At 42.1% G+C, this 18442-nt stretch overlaps 1 long non-coding RNA gene across 1 annotated transcript in view; it reads right to left on the reverse strand.

Moving 5' to 3' along the window:
* The window catches only part of LOC126918308 (uncharacterized), a 53257-nt gene extending 35505 nt beyond the window's left edge, over positions 1–17752 (reverse strand). Inside the window, exon 1 of the long non-coding RNA XR_007711303.1 lies at positions 17392–17752. This is a non-coding gene — a long non-coding RNA (uncharacterized LOC126918308). The remainder of the gene's footprint in view (positions 1–17391) is intronic.
* Positions 17753–18442: the final 690 nt, after the last annotated feature.

The raw sequence follows: 18442 nt of genomic DNA on the forward strand, positions 1-18442 counted from the left end.
TAATAACAACGTCGATAATCACCGACAATAATAATCACGCTCTCGGCACTTTCGTACACGCGTTTCAGTAAATCATTATATCATCGAATCGCAACGCACTTATCACACACACGACGTACATGCGAAAGGAAAAGCGGCGGTAGAAAAATACCTGTTGGCCAGAGAAATACGTGGCCGAGGAAAAGGGGAAGGTACAAGCTTGGCGAAAGAGTAGGCAGAAGGCAGATGGTGGGGAGGAGGAATGGGGAAGCGAAGAGGTGCCAGAGAGGAGAGAGAGGAGAGTCGAGAAAAGAGGAGCTGTCGCGCATTGAAGTCTCCGAAACGGCAGGGTGCTCTCGCCAAGAGTAACACGAACGAACGAAGTAGAGTTGAAACAGCGTATGTGGGGAGGAGACGATGCCTCTCACGGCGGAGGAGGCACAAGGGGGAAAGAAAAGAGGTGGTACGAAGCAGAGCGGAGCGAAGCAGATCGGAGCAAAGTCGAGGCATCGAGCCATTGACCCGTGGAATGAGGGGGTAAGCTCTGGGTACACCAAGAGTCCGTGTAGGATATAGAACGCTAACACGTACATGATCTGTACGTAAGTGTCCATATAAGATGCATAAATACGTATGTAATGGACATGTACCGGTGTTGAAATTACGGTACGGATAGATCGAGAACGATTAAGAAATACGTGACGGGCGTTGTGTTTGTTCGCTCTCATAACGCTTGTGTCTGCACCGCCGAACCGTGTGTGCTGCTTGATTTAGTTACATTCGCTATGTTGCCTTTGACTCGAGCTCCGATCGGTAAACGGGCACTATTCGACGCGCTCTCGAGAATACGCACCGTCCCACGTGTTACCGATGGCTACGGGCTATTCGCCAAGCTAGGCGAAACAATCGAGTTCTTACACAATCCGTGTGAAATTATTCCCAGGTTATCGATATTCGCCTTTAAGTAGCCATCGTATGTCGAAATTGATACAAATTTAATTGTATTTTTATGCATATCTCTTAAACTATTCGGACGGTGATCAACGTCAAGCCTATTTTTAATATAACAACAAACAAACTCTTAAAGAATAAGTAGCAGCCTTGTTGTCTAAGCTAAATTTCATGTCGATCGTTCAACAATACTGTCAACTACGATAACAGGTATTTCAACTAAAAAATACTAAAGCATCACAATAGCCGCTTGTCTGAACAAGGACGAAGCTGTGAATATAAATGAAACATAAATAATTAAATTTGTACAGGATGTCGTTTAATCGGGAACTAATTAAAATTATGTTCCAATAAATGAAGTTGTAATCGCAAAAATGGCTATATTGCGATAACAAAAATGTCATCAGTGATGTGCAGTCTTAACGAATAAAGCTGCGTATTAAATTTTCCGCAGAATTACGAGACGGTGTGAAAATTAACGCCATTTCGACGAAAAAAGGTACGTAAGAATGAACTGACAAGAAAGTCGTCGAAATTAAGTTCTCGATATAGGTATCCTTCCTTGTGTCAGGAAACGAGTAGATCGAGAGCGATTAAGAAAGCCGTGACGGTGCATTGTGTTTTCTTGCTCTCACGAGACCGCGTGTGCTCGGTTTATGCTGTTCGAGCCTACATCGTTCTTGCGGATCGGTGGTTGAGGAAGGCGCACGTGTGCGTTGCACGTGTGTAGACGTACGAACGTGGATGGTGGCGGCGAGGCTGCTGTGGTACCGATCTTCGTGGCCGCCCAGGGTCATGCCCTACCCTCTCGCGCTACACAATAATCTTCTTCCTCGTCGTGTGTGCTCTGGTATCTCTACAGCGCAGACGACTCCATAGTCGCTTCGTTTTTCTCCCCGCGAGCCTCTGCCCTTTCGCAAAGGTCCCGTGATCGGCGTTGCGGCCGTACGCTTGTCCTTCTATCGTTTCTCTTCTTCTCTGCCCTGTCCTTATCTTCCCCACCTGCTCTTTTCCCGCTCGTCTGTCCAATATGTGCAACTCTTTCTGTTTTCTTTTTCTTTTCCCTTTTCTTTTTTTTTCCTTTTCGGTTACACTCGTTCTCCTTTCTCGAGGGAATGAAACGGATTTATACAAGGAGATGTAATGTTCGCTACCTGAGACGACAAGCTGGTAACGTTCCAATAATTTTTTCACATGCAAATTAGATCGTGTTTGGACAATTTTATTTCTGTTTCATAGGTAAGAAGCTTTACGTAGCAACTTTATGATTCCGGTGATAATGCATGCCAAGATTTGCAACACGGCTTTATAAATAACTTGGCGCATGTTGCGGTCTCTCCTTTTGCAAATCTCGTTCGATCGACATTGCGGCGGCGCACTGGCCCTCTTTTCATCCTTTCCATTTGCTTCGTTTCTTTCTTTTCTCGTCCTTCTTGTTTTACAGCCTTGTCGGGATTTTTTGTCCGCGCGGGCAATTTTGTTCGGCAATTCGAACTGTACGTGAGGACGCAATCAGTGGTAAGACGAGTGGCTCGATTCTCTGAGTACTACATATATCAATGTGTTAATTTTACTTTCGTTCTTTTCTTCCGTTTGTGTCTCGTGTATGTTGATCTAACAACTATTCTGAATATAGATTGTAACGTATCTGATTTTACTTATCAGTAACGATCGTAGTTGCGTGAGCATCATCTCGAGCTACGACTCTATGTAAATATTTGAACGTGTATACGGCGAACAATAATTGTAATAAATTGTGATCAAATTGATCTTTGATTCTTAATTTACTGTTATTTAAGATGTTATGCTCATATTAGGATAATATCTTAATTTGCTTTCGCCTTCTGTAAACAAATCGTTTATTTATATATTTGTAATAGGATGTACTCGACCCTATTTCCGTTAAGAGTGAAATTTCTAATTCTTACTGTAACATCTCAGTGGGTTCCTTGAACTATCAGAGTGAATAAACATAAAGTCATTCTTTCACAATGCAGAGTACGCGTATGTCTGCATATCCGATCGAATGGAACGAGAAAGACGCATTCTTCTACTTCTTGTCGAGTTCTCGTTATAGCGGAGATTCTTTGTTACAATAAGAAGCACGGCTGCTTGTACATAGTACGTCTTTGCTTCATAAATTTTCTTCGTACGATTTTGTTTTCCCCCCCTATAGAAATAAAAATACTTAACAGGCGAAAACCGTCTACTTACAAATTTTTCTTTACTTTAATAAGTTTGCGACAGCAAGATACAGCAACAACCGCATCTTTCGACATTTTCGTTTTGTATTGTTACAAATATCTTAAAACTTTTGTTTATAACATTGCAATACTTAAACAAATTCTTTGATCTTTGTACTCGTGTTAATTTTTCTCCTTTATGTATATTCTATTTTCTGTTCTTCGCTTCTTTCTTCGCGCTTTATCCTCGTGTCGTATTTTACTTACAATGAAATAGCTTGCAGACAGTAACAGTCGGTATTATGACTTACGCTTTCTTCAGCAAGGCGCCCCCATTGATCAAGTAGTTCATTAGCAGAATAGTACCGCCTATAACTTACACATTGAAGCTATATCTTTACGTTAAATCTTAACCTTTCGGTATACCTGCAAGTCCATATTACACCAGGATAAATCAACAGGATAAACGAAGAAGGTACGACGAGCATCGTGTAAAAATATGGCTATACTTTATACAGCAACGAGCTTCATTATGCGGCAATTCCGAATTTCAAATCATACGTACAACGACGCCAAAGTTGTCGAGAAAGTAAATTGAAAGAAATACGGATGTAGGGACGATCGTTTCATCGGTCGCGTGAAATGGAACGACGCGCGCGGCTTCCCGAGCAGCAAAAGGGAAGATAGAAAGCCGAGACACCCGTAGGAGCTCGCCGATTAACTCTGAGGTCTCAAACGAAAAGCAGTTAGGTCGTCACGCGTTGCGGTTTTGCAGATTCGCCGGCGTTGTCGCGGAAATTGAGCGGATTCAAGCTTGAACCCATGATGGAACGGAGTTGACAGAGCAAAGGATAGAGTAGAGGATATCGCCGTGACGGAAAAGAAGGGAGAAGAAGAGGCGAAGAGAAAGAAGAGGAGAAAGAAGGAAAAACAAGTAAACGGAAAGACAGATAGCTACGGTGAAACGGGGATGGCAGGGAGAGAAAAGAGAGTCGAGGGTGGTAAATGGAGGAGAAAGGAGCAACTCGATGGAGCAAAGGAAGAAAGAAGAGGCAGCAAACGGCAGAAGCTTCAACAACCGTCGGTGAAGCGAAAGGAGACACGACGGGCGCCAGCCCAAGAGACACACAGGTGGGCGTGGCGCCTATCCCTACGCGGCGCACCGGGTCGCCACGATATGAAATTATATACGTTGGCTAAGGGTATATTCGTCTTTGTTCCTTTCCCTTTTCTTTTCCCGCCGTCTCGTTTCGTCGTTCGTCCCAGCAGCTCCCTGCGTCCGCATTTGCTTGCAGTCGTATCCCGGTTGCAGTCGCAAAGCCAAGCAAGAGTGCGGCCGCGAGCACAATACGAATAAATAAGAAAAACCTTGTGCGCGCTTGTTCCGTCACGAGCTGTGGTCGACAGGACGGACGCCGCCGTCTCATCTCGCGGCGGCCAATCAGCCTCGTAATCACTGAGCTCTCTGAACGTTCGTTGTTGCCGGTGACTTAGGTTCTACCTACTGGCTTAACGCGCCGCGCCGCGGCGACGACGACGACGACGGTGGCGGCTCGATGATCCCTTCTTCCTTCAACTCCTCTGCCATCCTCTCCTCTCCTCTCCTCTCTTCTTTCGTCGTTTATCCTGCACGACTTTACTCCGATCTCCGATCTACCGGGGTTAGCTTGCGTACCTATCTAATACCTAACTCAGCCTCTTACGTACTCACGTGCCCGTTCGTTACCCTCCGCTGCTACTCACAATCGAGCTTCACCCTCTTTCCATGTCCAACGAGTAGGGAAAGAAAGGAATACTTTATACTTCTCCGCTGTAGCTTCTTCGGCAGACACGGATCGACACAAGGACCACGAGTTTATAACGATTTCTTTCAACGACTTTATGTTTGAAATTTTAACGGTTTCAATCGAGTATGCGTGCCTCTCAAAAAAATTATGGTTCTCCAAACTACACTCGCACGTACGTATCCGGTAGAACGAGATAAAAATGCTTGTTCGATACGAATGTAAATTCCTTTTATCCAAACTCCATTTACTCGAACAGAGTAGAATCAAATTAAAAATAGAGGAGCGAACTGTTCACGGTTCGTGAAATTCAATTTTTTAATTTTAATTCCTGATATGAGTGTCTAAACTGGCGCTAATGTAACCCGACAAAAGAGAGGACAACTCGGGCAATAAATCGACAACTTGTATGTCACGGTTGTCCTTCTCAAACAACGAGAAACAACGTTCGAGGAAAATGAAAATCCAATGTTCGAAGGGAGGGCCGAGAATCGAGTCAGCAAAAATTGCAGATAATCGAACGCTGGAGCTTTTACGATTTTTCAGTAGATCGTAGATTCGACGAAATAAAAGTTTAACCTGCTCTGGAAGATGAACAGTTTGTACGTTTAAGAATTATGAAATGTTTCGTCGCCTTGTTTATATTTGGTATTTGAAAAATTTCAGCATTTTTCGCCATTAAAAAGAACTTCATTTATACAGAAACGAATTCCGTGAGAAGCTTCTTGCGTATGTAGATTCTTGATTACTGCGAAAGCTTGCCGTAGAAAGTATTAATTATATAGTCGGCATCGTCACGGTAGACGTAACCATTTCACATCCTTAGTAGCGAGTTTTCATACGAGCAAGCATTGCTTCATGCTTGGTATGCCATACAATCTCGAAGAGGAAGGTGACAATTAAGGCACTGCGCCTTCTGTCTGTCTGTTTCTCTGCTACAAATGTTCAGCGCGTCCCCAATTAGCGGTGTTACCTTTTGAAAGGTGCACCTATTGTACCGTATGCATGTGACACAGGAAGAATACGAGTGTGCACGCTGATAGCAGTGGGTGGGTACGAAGGAACAGGAAAAAAACAATAGACGAAGACGTTCGTTCCAGGTGTAATCTGTATGTGGAGGTAGCCCAACCCTTGCTTTACGAACCGAAGCACACCTGCTAAATAGTTTGAAACACAATCTCGATGCTCGACCGTGTGCGCAAATTTGCAGCTGCATTCAACCGGGCTGGATCTATCTTTTGCTTAGGGAGTCGATAGATGCAAAAAATTTCCTTTCTATCAACCACTTCCATTTGTTTCCGTCTTCGTCTCCTCGGATGACAGATGACATTTTCTATTATCGACTTACGATCGAGTTTCTCATGGAATAGATAATTTATTCTGTTTGCGAAAATACAATAGCGAGATATAGTTCATATTCGACGAATCCCGTGTTACGGAGATTGGTGTCTGCGTAGAACCGCAGATGGACTGATATTGAAATGGAATCACGCCCTCGACAGATCGGACTACGTTCCATCTCCAGGATCTTGCACGCTTCAAGATAGCGTACGTATTTCGTGTTACAGCCACCACGATTCTCCTATCTGCTATCGTATATTTCCATCGATCTGTCTTGCGCGTTCTCTACGTTTTTTCTACGTGTCACGACTTACGCACGCGATTTATCGCATTTTATCGCAATTTTACGCAATTCGTATAAGTTAACTGTATGCGATATAAAACACTCGACTTTGTAGAGTTACTAAAAGTAGCCGAATACTTTTCTTTCGATGATCAACGTCGGAAGACGAAGAAAATCAAGATTCATATTTAATAATTTAATTAAGTGGCGATTTAGTTTCATTCGTTACTATAACAGATAATTGATAATTCGATGATGTTGCAGCATTTCGAATAAAAGTTTGTTGCTTTCGAAAGATAAATGGATCGTCACAGCTGATACCTGATTCAAAAATACTACCTTTGTCGTAGAAGAATGGAATAACGTCGTGTCTTTGAGATGGAACCGTATAGTTTTTTTTTTCTTTCTTCTTTTGCACGCTTTTATAATTCGTTTGTCAGTTACGCGAGGCCTATGAAATGGACGTTAATGACGTTCATCGGGCACATACGTACGTGTCCAGTATTTAAGAAGTAAAACTTATTAAATTTTCGCGAACATATATGACGTTTGTAATCGAATTTCTATCTAAATAAATGAAACGTTTGTAGACACTTTCATTCGCCTAATTCCACTTTTCCGATATTTGATAAACATCTTCTATTTAATGGGTCGATAACTGTTTGCAGAGATTCAACTTTAAGCTTCCATAGTTATTTACATAGACGTATAGCACGATACTACTTTGGGCGAGCGACTTGTAAATTGCAGGAAGCCTGGCAGTTCCGAGTAATTTAAATCAGAGGATACGTGTATTACCATCGATACCGCGAGATATGCATTCATTTGCGGTGGAAGCTCGTGGTCGCAGCAAATCCTCGTTCAATTTGCGATGTTACAGATGAAGATCTTCTGTTACCCCTCCCTCCGTTGCTACCTTGCCATCCCGCCTATTATCTACAACCTTTCCAATCCTTTGCCTCGCTTCATTCTCCCGACCGCGTGAGAAAACGCATCGAAGGTAATACGTGACGCGTGGTTTCGAATCAGCTCTAGCGCCAAGAATGCAATTCGATCAAGAGTTACAAGGGGGGAGCATTGTCATGGTCGAAGATACAATTTCGAGACTTTTAACTTATTACGTGCCGATCTTTCGAATATCGTAAAAGAAGCTACATCATATATCTTTATTAAATCGCACGACCAGCGTCACTACACCATCACATATCTTATTAAACGTTGAGAAACCTACGGAGTTGTCGATGTAAATGAGATAGATCAGAGTAACAAGTTCGTTCGTATTTTATCCTGAACGATATTAAACGTTGCTTTTGACCAAATTGGATCCTGTTAAATTATTTTTCTGGTAATCCATTCAAGCATTAACAGTTACAATCGCGTTGAAATCAAACCTATCGATATTAATCACGAGACGTGTAATTTCTCATGGTAACGCTTCTCCGCCTATCACAGTTGATAATTTGCGAAACGATACAGGTATCGCACTGATCGTACCAAAGAAGCGATAACTTTTTTTCGTCTCTCGTGTACACTTGCTGAACAAGGGGAAAGACGATGATCGAGCCCGATAATAATTTTTATCGTCACCGGCCCGGCTAAATTTGTTTGCTCGGCTGGTTGGTGGATGATGATCGCTGGTAGTGTGATCATCGGGGTAACCGAATGCCGCGTGGAAAGTCCGTGGCAGCTTCGGCGAGAGATGTATGTATAACGTGAGCGTGTATGTCACGGGCAGTCACGACCGCAGACACGGCCTCGTCTTTCTCTCGACTCTCGGTGCCTCTCTTTCCTTCTCTCGTTCACCGATGCACCAACGTTCGAATGTATCTACCGAGATGGCCAGCTCTGCTCGGGCCTTGCCGGCGCGTCCGTGTGGTTGCATCCGCACGGTCGCGTTCAAACGTGTTACGAATCCCTTATACGCGTATATACGAACAGTTTAAGGTGTTAAGTTACACGTGCCGGGCCCCTTGATAACCTTTATGGCGGGTGAAAGAGTTTTGCAGATGATGCTGCTTCTTCTTGCAGCCAACGTGTACCCATGGTCCAGCTTTGCTTGACTTTTTAACCCTCGGCCTCGCCTCGAACTGATACATCAGCCTTTTTTAAAGCGATCATTAGGAGCGTGGCTTCCTCGAATAAGCAAAAAACACAGCTTTCTCGAAGGCGAGCGAAAGAAATTGCCGAATCTACCCTTATTTCTGTTTGCTTAATTTTTTAAATAAAACCGTTCCATTAGCAAATTCAAGTTGGAAATAGACAATTTTTCGCGATTTAAAAAATTCTAAAACTTAAGAATAATTACCACGTAACAATTCTATATACACGTATATGTTATAAACGTTATAGCGAAATGTTGCATTAATTTGTCTTTTACGTTTGAAACGTTTAATTTTCACTCAAATCCATGAAAGACATTTAGGGTGTATACGTAGGCAGCAAGAAGTAATGTGAAACTGGTAGGTAAACGTATAGTTCATTGTATGTATAATGTGTTGTTATAATCCAGACGTACGATCATTCGTACGAACATATATGAATTTAAGGTGTTACGTTACACGTGCCAGAGTCCGTTTATCGTAGATAAACCGTTTTGGCGTTGCTGCTGTTTGTCGTGATGAATGCTCCCGGTGCTGCTACTCATTATTTACACATGTGATATCTATACCCACGTAACAACTCTGAATTAATTCCTCTAAAATAATACAGAAATTCGTTCCATACGCCCTTTGTTGTAAATACAAAAGCGCACCGTTTCACAGAAAATAATTCTCCAACTTGTCTTATTTATTTATTAGACTATCGCTTCGCTCTCTAGAGAATTTTGTTACAACAATCGTAGTACAAAGTTCGTCGGTTTGAGTAAACATTCAGCGGTGCGATATTTGATAATTTTTTGGCGAGGAAATTGATCTTTGTCAATCTGTACATCGTTAAAATAAATAGCCCTTTGCGCGTATTAAATAAAAAATCAGTCTGTCGTAATTTTGTATTTTGCTATACGTTTACCAATTTGCTTCCGTGTCTTTCTTCGCACATGCCACTGTTCCGCAACGTTCCGCAAAAATTCCGTGCGACGTTCTACGTACATAACATATATACTAAAATGCAATCATCGACGAATCTGTTAAAATGTATATGAATGGAAAAATTTCGATTCAGATAGGTGCATAAAAATCCACTCGAGTGTAAGAGTAAAATGTACAATAGACGTTCGAACGATGCATCGGTATCGAGTGTCTACGCAAAAACGTAACTGCGAGTATGTACTTAAGAAGCGCGCACGCACCCATCTTCAGGTGTTAAGTTACCCCTGTTGGGTCCGGTTCGGTTGCTATCGCAGATAAAAGGTCGGTTTTACCGTGGCTGCCGCGGCGCGATGCTCGACGCGTAAACGTGCGTAACGGCCCGATGAGATACGCCGACCGTTAAACGCGCACACGATATCCAAATAAAATCAAAGAAGAGCCTATGCGAAATAAATATTAGGTAGACGATCGTTTGGGATAAGAGAGGCACGAAGGAGGGGCGGTCCGGGTGTAAGAGGCCTTCAGGTCGTGGCCGCGGGAGATACAAATGATATCGGCTCGAAAACCTGCTCGGAGCCACCTTGCCTCCTGGATAGATATACGCGATTCGTGCCTCCTTTGGATTCGTCGGCCGCGACTACGCGTGCAAACAGCCAAGAGTACTTTCAATCTTTCCGAAAAAGCTCGATGGGACGGGAAAGTTGTCGGTGATTGATCTCGCGCGGTTTAACCTTTGTATCCTAATATAGTACAGAGAAAAGCAGCATGATTCGGGGAACGATCTTTGAAATCTGTACAGATTACTAAATTCCAGGCCATTGTAACAACGCCCCGAGTTAATCTTTTCGTTGATCTTGCTGTTTGCGAGATAAACGAGTAACGTTGCATCTGTTTAGGAAATAAAGGTTCGCTCGAAGAAACTTTAAATTCCGACTATTCGACGTTAACTATGTAAGAGTTGTTTAAAATCTTATCTTATCGGATCGTTGATTTGGAATTGCTAGGACTTAGGTGTAACTTCAGCTGGTTATGAGTGTTAAAACGCGTGATAAAACATAACCGATATTACGATTCCTTTTCTTTTTTTTATAAAAACTCTGATCTTACAATGAAGTACTTTGAAACAGAGATATATGTAAATGTCCCGTCTAAATATCTTGTATGTAAAAAACTCGAAGCACGATACATTTTTAATTCATCTAATTTCCATCGCGTTTAATTCAAAGCACGTTACAAACGTTACATTACCGATACATACCTATAATTAGTTCTAATGTTCCGATCATATCATATCCTGCCCGACTGCTATTACGTAGCAAAGATGTAATTGAAGTAATTTAAACATCGTCAAGCGCTATTAAAGTAGGACGTATCGTCGGTAGGATCATCGACGACTGTCGTTAGGACATCTAAATGTTCAATTAGCACGTAAAACGTTAATTATGCGACTGGTGAAACAGCCGAAACACTCGTGCGATGAGCCATTTTAACGATTCTAATTAATAAATCCGCAACACCGGATTGTTTATTCGTACGAACGCTCGGTTAAATCTAAAGTGTCCGAGTTCTTGAAGCGTGCATAAGTCCGGACCCCACGCTGGCCTGGCCTCAACATTTTTTACCCCGTCCAGAGGAATAGGTGCACCGTACGGAGGAGCTCCAGTAACGATGGATTCGAACGAGCGTCCATTCCGCGCGATCAAACCGTTCATATTGATCGCAATCTAGCGGTAAATTAATCCCTGATATTCACGAAGATCAAGAAAAAAATATAAATCTTACGTTATCACCTCGTCGTGTCCCGTTTGAAGTAATTTGTTAATGTAGCGCGAACGATAATGGTTTTTCATCGAATCTGATCTCAGGCTCGAGAGCGTTAAAACCAAAGTTTATCGATCTCGTTCCGTTGAAAAAGCAGTGCTTACGTGTGCCAGGTGCACGGTAATATACAATACTTTCGGCGTGATCGTGCGACGGTACGTGCACATAGCGAACTACGCCAGAGATCGATGTAACAGAAGGGCATGTATACCTACGGTAAGTAGATACGTATATACCTGCAGCCTCCAAATACACTTTATGAAATTCCATTTTATGGTATCTTGTCGGAGTCGGGGCCTTCGATTTGGTGCTAAGAACTGAAGCAACAGGTGCGACGCTCCAGCCTTTACGCCGTTACCCTCAGAAGCTCAGGTAGTACGTACGTTGTCGAGGCAAATCATTTTAAGAAATCTTTTATTCACCTTGTTCCTTCCGTTGTATAGCCGCGTGTATCTATTGTATTCCTCTATATACGATATATCCTATATAGTAATTTTATGTATGACTGTCCTTATGTGCATAAAATTTCAAAAGTATCTCCAATTTATTTATAATAATTTTCTTCGGTGATTTACAACCGATACAAAGATTCGAAACATATTGTAAAATATCAGTAGTTCAACGATAGCCAATGAGAAACGAATTTGTTTATTTGATAAGTAGAGCCAATCTTTATTTGATCGTATTGTTTGGACAAGCTTGCGCGATGTCGTGGAGCCATCGCTATGGTTATGCTTCGGATCTTTTAAGCGGCAAGCAAACCACTCACGCAGCGCAGCGGACCGCGAAATCGACGCTCACATATGAACTTGGAACGAGAGAGTTTCCTTTCCTTCTCTTTTGCTTCTCTATCTTGACGTGGAAACGAAAGAACAACGAAAGAACGGATCGTGCACGATCTTTACCACCAATTTTCCACATCCATTCGTACGCCTTTTCACCATTCTCTCTATCTCTTATAATTATTTTTTAACTCAGACCGTTTCCTTGTATATCCTCCGTGTACGTTAACAAAAATTATCCTCCTATTATTTACGCATATAAGATTCTGAATTTTCATTTCTTCTTATATGTACCAGCATCTTTCCGACATTTTTCTCTTTGAAATATTATCGTTCAGAATATCATTGTACTATACTTTCCCGTATCGTTGATCATTGTTGGGCATCCATAAGACTTTAGATCGAGTTAATTTTAAAATACTTGCTAATTTATACTTTTGTTTTACACGGCAAAACCACAAGAGACAATTATTGCGCAAGATATAGGATATAGATTAAAATTAAATATTCTAAAGTTCAATTTAAAAGCTGGTATATGTGGCGTATATGTCTGTGACCGTTTCCTGTTATCGTTCTAATAAAGATATTTTGTAAAGAAATGGCTTTAATTAAAAATCTGCAGAAATAGTTGCCGATTAGGAATACACAGAGTGTTTGTAATTACGTATGACAGCACGGGGAACATCCGTGCTTCAGGAGGTGAAAAATTCATTGGGGGAGAAATTTTATCTGATCGAAACACGCCACAGTACTCGTGACACCCTTCTGGGGTTGCTCCGAACAAATTGCTTTCCCTCGGACCAATATGATTAATTAACGTGAAAAACTAAATCGATATAATGACGCGTATGCCAAGTACGAGCCGAGGAGGAATGTCAAAATTTAACTTTCGTCTAATTTTCTCATGCGAAGGTTACATATAAAAACTATTTCCAAGTTGATTAAACGCGTTTAATTTTCCAGCAATTTTTAATAAGTCGCTTTAATAACTTGCGAAAAGTATCTATCAAAATTGACGTCATTCGGCATACAATTGCATGTATTAATTTATATCAACTATATCTAAATTGTATCATTTGATAAATTAATCGATAGAATAGTATCGATATATAGCGTACATATAACAGTGGTATCGATTCCATTACAAAAAAAAATAATTTCTACGGTATGAAGACTGGCAGAGGTCGTGATCGAAGAGGAGCCGGCTCGTTCGAAAGACACGTATGCGAACGTTTCGTTCGAAAGAGGGAAGGGAAGGGAAGGGAAGATAGATTTATGCTGGATCGCCAGGCACCGCCGTGTTCGTGTCACCCCTGCAGGGAAGGGTGACTAAGAAGAAGGAGTGGAAAGCAAAGCAGGGTAGGGGGGCAAAGAGGGAGTTTTAATGTATGCCTACCGAGAGAGGCTATAAAAATCAATACCTCAAATTACCAGGCAGTACTTAATTTTCTTGGAGCAACCAGCCCCGGCACGCTGCCTCTCTGTAACTCCCCCTTTACCACCACCTCCCTCCTCTTTTCGCGAAACTCTGTTCCGTCGGCGGTGGATCGACCAACGAGACGGATTTCCCTGCATTCACGTGCATTTTACTTCCAGCAGGTCCTGCAATTACGCGACGCGGAAGTATTTTTAAATTTTAAAGGGAAGAATGCGGTATTAAAAATGCAGCAACGACGACAAGAGCCACTCTCTTTATCCTTCTCTCTTTACTCGGTTCGTTTTCCTTTCCTGTGTCCCCCCCCCCCTCCTGCACGCTCGTCTTAATCATTAAACCATGGAGAAGGGCGGGCCAGCAGCGGATCTGAATTACTTACAAATAAGTGCCGATCTCGGATGTTCTTAAACTCGTATTGAAAGCCAGAATTATCGGAGATACGAGTCGAGAGTGCTCTTGTGGCTTATTGAATTACAGAAATTAAAGTTCATTTGCGCCAGTGGAAAGATAACTTTTGATATTGGTTGGAAAATTACTCGTGTATAAACCACTGAAAGGTTGTGCGTTTCCGTTCTCGTAATTCTTCGCGGCTCCTCTGAATATCGTGCTTTTTATAACGTACCGTCGTTCTTCCACGCGATCGATAAAATCTTCGTATCGATTTTAATAGAGCTATTACGTGCATGATTAAAGAAATGAAAATAAATTAAATTACAAAAGCTCACGTATTTCGATCGATCGCTATTTATCATGTTTACTTTCGCACGGATCGGATATTCAACACGCAACACGTACGTCGCGTGATTTAACAGAGTGACGCTAATTAATTACCCTGGCGGAAAAGAAAATGGGATCTCGTAGGCCTCGACCCTTGAGTGGCAAGCAAGATTACGACTCAACTCTAGCGGAAGGGTTGAAGCCCTGCCGCTTGATTTTATTGTCCGCCTTCTCTCTCTCCTTTAACCACCCTCGATTCTAGCCGTCGCGCCGCGTCGTCCTGCTTTCCTTCCTGCCCGACCCGTCGTAGTCTTTCGTTTCTTTCCCTTGCTTTCCCTTTCGTCGAGTATACCGGTGGTTACCGATGGTAGAAAAATTTCTCCCGCGTACTCGGTTATGTCTTTTCGTGTACGATCGTGCGGTGATGTTAGCGTGCCAGTGTCTGCGATCGACTGACCCGCGCAAGGCTGACCAGAAGGAAGTGTTTTTGTACCAGAGGTCGATACACGAGACGTCGACTCTTGAAAGTTAACGCGCGTTATTTTCCCTTCTATCGAACTTTTGCGTTCAACGCACGGGTTCTTAATTGAAGCTTATACAAGATACTGATGCCTGATGTTACGCGAGTAGATAATTTCTTCTACAAAAGTAGATGAAAAAAGCGTACCTGCGGTAAAATTGTTCCGTTTGATGTTCAATTTTTATGCAAAAATACGTGCACTTACAACCGCGTTATATCTAATATTCGATTTATCGGACAGTACCGTATTTTATATTTCTTGATCTCCTGTACGATGTTTACAAAGTTATCTCAGAAAATACTGAGAATCTCGACCAATTAATGCAAAGAGTTAATTACGCGTTTAAAAACATATGATCCCAGATGATCCCAGAGCGGACCCGTATTAGCGAAACTGTATATACGTAGACGTAATTAATTTATAATTATACAAACCGTATAATTAATTGAGCACGTACGAATCGGATTTTTAGGCGAAATCGGTGCTAAATCGTAGATCGCGTCGCGTCGTTCCAAGTAACGAAGTACGAAACAGATCACGAAGGTACGATAATTTTTATCTTTAAAAAATTGAAAACCAAGTTCTCTTGCCTTCCTTCAGGCATTCGTAACGTTCCCCGATGAGTCGTAAAAGCGAAAATCATGCACGTCGTTGCTCGTCTATCCTTTTTCACGATCAGAATCGCTCAACGTAAACGGTTCTCCTCGGTGCTCGACGAGCCAAAGAGCAAACGGACTGGTTGCGACGAGTAGTACATACAAGCTATAATCCTACAGCGTGAACTGACCACCGCTAGATTGTGCTGGTCATGGTTGTTTCGACTCTCTTCGTGTTCCCTCTTTTCTCAGAGTGGTCTCTTCTTTCGTGGATCGAAAAAGGATGAAAGAAAGACAGATAGGGAGACAGGGAGGGGTGCAGAGGTCAAGGGAGAGGTTGGGCGACCCGAGAAAAGAGGGAAAACGAGAACGAGGTCCGAGAGGGAAAGTTGCGAGGGTGGGTGATAAATTGATAGTGGACGTGCGCCACGCGCCCTTCCCTAGGCCAACAGACCGACAGACCAGCGGACCGAATGACACCCTCACCCCGATCAACTGCCCCCGACTGTTGATACTTTTCCTCGACTGGAATTAAATGATCATCGCGGTCGTTCAGTCACGTAAGCTATCACTCCGCTTCAGAGTCGGGACATTTGATAGAAAGCATCTAATTCGGTAGGGTCAATCATTTCCCTTCGCTTTTATAGCATTATGCTTGTACGGTACAGGATTTTTTCCGCATGCGTAGATTTAGACACGTTTGCCATTGATATGACTTCACATAGCTTTGTTAAAAGCCACGAGCACGTGACGTCTCGAGCTATTCGCAGACTCACAGATATATGGCATACTGTGAGTCGTATGTATCGTTACCAAAAGGTATACACATATGTACATACAAGTACAAGTACAAGTACACGGGAGGAAGACACGATAAGCAAAGCATATATTTGCTAATTTTCTGATTTCGATGTTATTTTATGATTAGACGGAAAGCTTTTGATATGACGTGATTAAACATGAAAAGAATCCGCGAGGTTCAAGGTACGTAATAATAAAATAACAGGGGAAAATACGCAGACTCTTCGCAAACAATGTTTGTAAATCCATGTATACATATAGATATGTATATACGTGACGATGATTTCGTCCGATACATGGATCGAATAATGAACGTTTTAAGATCGTTTAGAAGGTGGAAGGTTTTGCTTAATTGATTCTGGGAGGTGATAAAATAATGTAAGACGTGTTACGTGTAAAAGCGACGAAAGCTGAAGTTTCCAGTCAGTGAGAAAGGATGAGGTCGAACGGGTCGAAAGGAGAGAAAGTGGATGGTAAATCCGAAGCCAAGTTTCTGACCTTGTTCGGCTTATTTACATAAAGTATCCTTGAATAGACGTAACGTACATAAAGAAATAATCATGTTTAAATCTGAATGAGAATGCGAAGAAACGCAGTGTAATCGTTGTTGAATATCATCGTGATCGTCAGAACTGCATAAAAACTAAAACGATCGATTATCGTAATCGAATTACCTGTTCTCTTTAACGAATACTGTGAAAAAGTGAAATTTTTCACTCGTTGATCTAGATGTCGATGCGACGCTAAAACTTTAAGTAAAAAGAGAATGAATGGAATAATTGCAGTTAATTGCTAATAAGTTTGTACGACGGAAAGAAAATATATCGTTTATATTACAGGAGCGAAGAAAATTGCGAACAGATCTTTCACGTATTTTAGATTAGTTTCGAATTTATCATAGAAAAATAAATTTTTCGTAAATGAAATCAAAATTTTGTGATAGAATCAAATAATACGACATATTCGATGCAAACGCGCACTAGAGAAATTATTAATGTTATTGAGTAAATATATAACGACTCGACAAGTTTCAACGACGTATTTCCTTTCTTCTCGTCTTTTCCCAATCTGCCCGCCTGTCTTCCTTTCTCTATTCCTATCTCTATCTCTTCAAAAGGAACACGGATTAAGAAGGAATAAATACACAGAGGCAAAATATTGAACTCACCCGCTGCCAAGTAGCAACCGTAGGCTGGTCGGAGGAATGTCGGATGCGACCTCCGTTTTAATCAGTACGAATCCGAGTTATTAAAATTCCTGCAGAATTTTCGCGGTTGAATAGAGTGGGTGGCCGAGAAGCGGCGCGAAGGAGCGCGACCCGGCCGCTGCGAAGGCAGGCAGCGTCTGAAAGAAAAAGAAGTTCATTCATTGCGATAGACGGAAGATATAGAGAGTAGAGTGGAGCCGAGGCTGCGTCGGACAGAATATCGGCAAACTAAAAACGTTAATTTATTCAATGGTAAAGGGGCACGAAGACACGAGAGTACTGCAGCCTAAGAGACGAGCCTGAGAACGAGGAAGAACATAGAGCGAGGAGGAACTCTGGAGGAAGGCTGATTGAGCAAGGACTTTCGGTAGGGTCGAACAGGGGCGAAAAGGGTGGTTTCACCGGAGAGGAACCGATGAGAAGGCAGGAGGGCGGAGGAGGGTGAAGGGACTTTGGAGTCAAACGAAAGCCTCCGGCAGTTTTTCTACCAGCTCCGTTGGAACTCTTGAGTTTCGCAAGTTTTTTCTTTCTGATTTTTCTAATTAATTATCGGTATTGATTGGTTCTCGATTTGACTGTGGAACGCCTTTGGCTACAGAGCGAAGAGATGGAAATGACCGCATAGAATAACCGTAAAAGAGAGGAGAAGCCAAGCGAATTAACTGTCCATAATTTGCCCCGAGTCGTGATTAAAGAGTGGCTTTACACTGAAAGCCGAGCGAAGGATTTTTCGATATCTATTCTTTGCTTTTTCTTCCATACTTCACGAACAGCTACACCTTTGTGCCAAGTCTTCAGGCTCGTACGATTGTATTCCTTGTCGTAATTACGATACGCGTAAGTTACGCGTAACGTACATGAATCACGATTACGTAGAATATCGATTCGTAAATATATGACATAGTATAGCGTAAAATAATTTAATATAATCGATCATCGACACAAAAAAGTATAGGAAGGAAAACTTCTTTTCTAACTACGCTAAAATTTGCGATTTGTTTCCCTCGAGTTA

This window comes from Bombus affinis, chromosome 7 (assembly GCF_024516045.1).
Source record: "Bombus affinis isolate iyBomAffi1 chromosome 7, iyBomAffi1.2, whole genome shotgun sequence".
Taxonomy (NCBI): Eukaryota; Metazoa; Arthropoda; class Insecta; order Hymenoptera; family Apidae; genus Bombus; species Bombus affinis.